Source organism: Helianthus annuus, chromosome 11, assembly GCF_002127325.2.
Source record: "Helianthus annuus cultivar XRQ/B chromosome 11, HanXRQr2.0-SUNRISE, whole genome shotgun sequence".
NCBI lineage: Eukaryota > Viridiplantae > Streptophyta > Magnoliopsida > Asterales > Asteraceae > Helianthus > Helianthus annuus.
Genome location: NC_035443.2, coordinates 19889025 through 19894505, shown reverse-complemented (window position 1 = coordinate 19894505; position 5481 = coordinate 19889025). Strand labels below are relative to the sequence as shown.

The following is a 5481-nucleotide window of genomic DNA, read 5'->3' as shown; positions in this document are numbered from 1 at the left end:
TTCAACCGAGTGTCTGAAATCATTTCATCTCGAATCTTCAAGATCCAATCTCGTATCTTCACAAAATCCACCAATTACCCGTTGACTTTCGTCTCTGATCTCCCCCTCAATGTAAGAACCCCTATTTCGAGAATCCGATCAGTCACCAACTTGGAAGAGGTACCAAGAAGACTAATCTTCTCTACTCTAACCGGCATACCATAAAGGCATGACCTTCAACTACTTGCCAAACGAACAATTTGCTTCATCACGTTAACACTTGATTAAACCTCGAACAAACTTGACAAAACTCAATCATACACTACCTCTAACTTGCTTCATGTTATAAACACTTTGCCACTGGTAAGATTAACACTAAGTTAATCTCAAAGATAGTAAACATGAACTTGTTTCGATGTAGCACCACGAGCTTTTGATTTACAAAGAAAACAGGAATTTCAAAATTTTTACTCCCCCTTTTTCTTTGTAAACTATATAAAAAAAATCCAACACATTTAATAAATTCCTCCTGCTAACAAAATTCTGTGTAATCGCGATAGAATCTTCGAGGTTTATAACCAAATGCCACCATCCATTAGGCACAAAAATCACTTCACCCGCTTTGCAGACACACTCAACAGGTTTCTTTTTCCATGTTTTAGTCGACTCATAGAAGTTCATGAACCACTCGGTTATCGACACAGGGCACGCCACCTCAGCACCATCTGAGCTCGGGTACATCCCAGGTGGCACCACATCCAGCGGAAACTTCTTTGAACCCTTCACAACCGCGTTCCAAGCTGATGTCGAATTAGGATCAATGTGAAATGACGAACCTGACCCTGCTAGTCCGACGATAATCCACCTATAATCCGGTCTCTCATCGCCAAAAACACTAAACAAATCCTCATTGAAATAATCCGGAACTTCGTAATCTTGACCCAATTGAGGAACTTTATTTGCAAATTTCGGGTCAAAAAGATACAACGGTCGTTCTTCTTGCGCTTGATCAGAATACACAAAGTAATCCGTTAACGTCATTTGCGCCGGTCCAACCGCAAACCGATTATCACCACAAACTTCCACTAAATAATCCCTATCCCATTTCTTCAATGCAGGCCATTTATCCAAACACCCTTCTAACAAAATCGGCTTATTCGGCGTCTCGAAACCCAACATAAACTCATCAACAGAATTCCCTTTTCTTCTAACAATATTATCTCTTTCCAACCACTCATGTTTCATTTCAAGATTAGCACAAAGCCAACTTTGAAACAAATAATCAGAATAAAAATCTTTAACTTTAAACCCTAAAGATCCAACCTTTAACACATCAAAAGAAGGATAATTACCAGCAACAAAAGTGGATTTCCAAGACACTAAGCCTGTGTTTCTTGAGTTGTGTAGAGATAAGCTGAAGTAGAAGTTTCCCAGTGGTTGAACTCCATAGTTGTGAGATGGGTATGGATTTTTAAGCTGAATCCATCTTCTGTAGGTAAATCTTGTTGTTGTTGTGGTGTTGAATTAGGGTTTTGTTTGTGAGTTTTGGGGTTGAATTTGTGGGGTTTTCGTCTTTTTTTTCTGATTTGCTTTAACAAGCTTCTGCAGCCAAACATTGTAACAATTTGCTAATAGGAGAGATAGTGGCGTTTTTGGAGCTGAGGACACAAATTGAACTTTGAGGAGATAAAACTCGGACACTTTGAGACAGACCTTTTAAAATCACCAACAAAGTTTCAACAAATAAAACTCGGACTGTTGAGAGAAAAAAAAAGGAACTCGGATACTGATGAACAAACAAACTCGGACCTATAAGAAATGGATTTAGAAACTCAGACATAATTTGAAACAAGGATGTAAAGAACTCGGACAGCAGTTCTTAATCCTCGGACATAATGAGAGTTTTAAACTTGGACAACTTAAAAACTCAGACACCTTAAAATGAAACTCTGACTACAATGGAGTTTTAAAACTCGGACCCACAAAGGGTTATGGAAACTCGGACCAAATAAGAAAACTCACACCTAACACTTAAACTCGGACCAAATACAAGAGACTTAAACTCGGACCAAGTGAAAAGGAAACTTAAACTCGGACCAAGTGAGAAGAAACTTAAACTCGGACCAAGTGAGAAGAAACTTAAACTCGGACCAAGTGAAAAGAAAAACTCAGAGTTTAAAACTCGGAAGAACTTGAAAATTGAAACCTCGGAACAAATCCAAAAGCTGTAAAACTCGGAATAAAAAGGCACAAACTCAAAACTCGGAACCTCTCAAGTTCTGGATTTAAAACTCAGAACTAAATTTTAAACAAACAAAGAGACTCCACTATAATTCGGACCCAATGGAGATTCTAAAACTCAGACCTAAGAAATGGATTTAAAACTCGGACAAGGCTCAGAAACAAGTCTCCGGACTATCTCCCCAGTGTGACTTCACACTGGTTCACCAAAAACCCCGGAGACACAAACACAGAGTTTTAAACTCAGACAAACCTTTTTTGGATCAAAACCCTAGATCTCCAAAAACCCAGCAGTTCTCTCCAACACAGCTCGAATTTCTTCATATCTGGACCAAAATCTTCACGTCTTCAAGATGATTGGCGGAAACAAACATCAAATCAAGAGCAATGGTGATTCGGAAGGCTGTTAGACCATTCTGAATCAGTAACCATGCTCTGATACCACTTGTAAAAGCAGGGGATCGATGACGAACATCAAACATTGCACTTGATTTAAGACATGAAACAACAAGAACAGAGTAGATGAAGAAGAAGATGCAAGACAAACTCATTCATTTCAATACAATCATCACAGATTACATACCAAACGAGTATACATCATCTTCTACAAGCTGGTTTAGATCATAAAGATCTAAACCCTAGCTTTCTCTCACTAACACATAGTCTCTCTCTCTCTAGAATTCACACCCGGAGAATGAACAAGTTGGGAGAGGTGCACAAAGCTTCAAGAGTTGCACAAAGCTTTCTCTAGTGTTCCCTAATCTACACAATACACACATATATATAGGCTAGGGACTAAACCCGGACAAAACACATTGTCCGGGATACAAATCAATACAATAATCCAAAACACTAGAAAGTCGTCCGGAATGCCTTCAGCAAATTCTGATAATCATTATCGTTGACTTTAACTTGGACTTCTGCTTTGGTTGACACAGAACTGATAAGCGACAGTTACCCGGCAGGAACTGCACTTACACTTTTTCTCTCTCTATCACTCAAAGTCTGTTTTCTCTCTCCCTCAGATCTTGAAAATCATCTCTCTCCTTTGTACACATTCAAACCATATCCCCCTTTTCTTTTCATTCACAAAGTCTGCACACATATAGTTAGAGAGAGGGAGAGAGAGCCAGAAGGAAGATGGCAGTGGCCGGCATGGTGGTGCACAACGATGACCATGGCGGCGTGAGGGTGTTGGCAGCCTATCTGCGGCCTTCGGCGGGGGCAGCGAAGCACTCTCTCTCTCTCTCTCTCTCTCTCGAAAACCAGTTCTCTCTCTCTCTCTCTTTTGCTCAGAGGAAGAGTCCGGTTTCGAGTTTTGTGGCCGTTCTTGATCTTGAAGAGGAAGGTTCTAAAAAAGGTGGGGCTTTTTTTTGCATTTATTTGGCTTTTTTTTTACAAAACTGAACCCCAATTTGGTGTAATTTGGTGACAAAAAGTTTAGAAGAGAGAGAAAGAGAGACAGTAGAGAGAGAGGATGCAGAGGTGGATATGTCGGTGGTGTCGGTGGTGCCGGTGGTCTTTGTTTCATCCCCAGTGTCTCCGGTGTTGCCGGCGGTGCCACGATAACTGTACATACATAATTATTGGCCTTTGATTTTATGGCCGTTCATTGATGTGGTGCTGCTGGGACTCCAGTTTGTTGATGAGACTCCGGTTTGTTTTTTATCTTGATTTTGTATAGTGTTTTTTTTTTTTTTTTTTTTTTTTGCATAAAGTGAGTTCCTTTTATTGAATCTTTGGATTGATGGTTGTTTTTGATCTTGATAGTTGATTGTGTTTAGTTGTTTGTTTACTGTAGTGTTTTAGATGTGAAACTTAGAGTGGGTTGAGTTAGCAGTGATAGTTCGAAACATTTTTTCTGACAATTGATGACGATGGCGGAGGGTGGGTTTTCGACCTACAACCCCACTTTGCAGCCATGATTTTCTAGAAACTTTGAGCCAAACCCTGTTTTTTCAAGATCCACACATGGTTTTGATTTTTGTTGATGATAAGTATCAACTTATCTACTTATCTGAAACATCTATGAGTCGTGATTTTGGTTGAGTTCGTTTTGTAAATATTCTGAAATTTCGTAAACCCGAAACCGGGTCGGGTTTTGAGTTTTGATACCGATGTTGGCGCAAAAAAAAATTTTGCCGTAAAAAAATGTTTGGCATAAAAATTTTTGGCGTGGAAAACTGTTTGGCGTTAAAAAAAATTTGTCGTAGAAAAAATTTCGTAAAAAAATTTTTGTCATAAAAAATGTTTGTCGTAAAAAAATTTTTGCCGTAAATATTTTTTTGTCGTAAAAAAAAATGTTTGCCGTAAAAAATTTTTTGCCGTAAAAAAATTTTTGCCGTAAAAAAATTTTTGTCGAAAAAAAAAAAACCTTTGTCGTAAAAAAATTTTGCCATAAAAAATTATTGCCGTAAAAAAAAATTTTGTTGTAAAAAAAAAATTTGTCGTAAAAAAATGTTTGTCGTAATAAATTTTTGCCGTAAAAAAAATTTCATAAACCCGAAATCGGGTCGTAAAAAAGTTTAAAACCGGGGCGCAAAAATGTTTAAAACCGGGGGGGGTAAAATTTTAACTGGGGCGTAAAAATCTGCTTTGTAAGACAATCTATAAAATTTTTTTTTATTTTTGTAAAAAAATCTGATTTGTTAAATATTAATAACCAAATAAGACAAAAACACTTTTTAAAAATAAAAAAAGCTGATTTGTAAAGTATTAAAATATTAATAACCAAATAAGACAAAAATAGCAAATTGACCAAATTACTCGTATAACAATAAAATATTAAAAACATAATAATACAAAAAGAATTAAATATTTGTTTTAATCACTTTTAATCTCAACCATCTGTCTCAAAAGATCAATGGTGGAAAAGTGGTTCCTACGGTTTTTGCAACTAAGGGTGGTTTTCATTTTAACCCATCCCTATATATATAGGATAAGGATCGTTAGGAACCACCCTTTATTGCGAGAACCGCGAGAACCAATGTGAACATGTGGCAATCTTGTAAATATATCATATTTAATATAACAAGCGCACACAACCATTGTTCTCTCTTATGAACCCTAATATGGTCTGACCAACATTCACGACGACATTCACCGGCGGCGTTCACGGGGGCGTTCATGATGCATTCATGTCTACATAATCGATGTTAACATCACCTAACCACCACTACAAAAACTTCTCATCCGATGATAACCACATCGACTACTCCTCCTCCAACGATGAACCCATCAGCTCTGACTGTAAATCCATCA

The 5481-nt window shown here is 37.7% G+C and overlaps 1 pseudogene; it reads right to left on the bottom strand.

The window, feature by feature from the left end:
- Positions 1-294: 294 nt before the first annotated feature.
- Positions 295-1595, bottom strand: LOC110901690 (annotated as a pseudogene).
- Positions 1596-5481: the final 3886 nt, after the last annotated feature.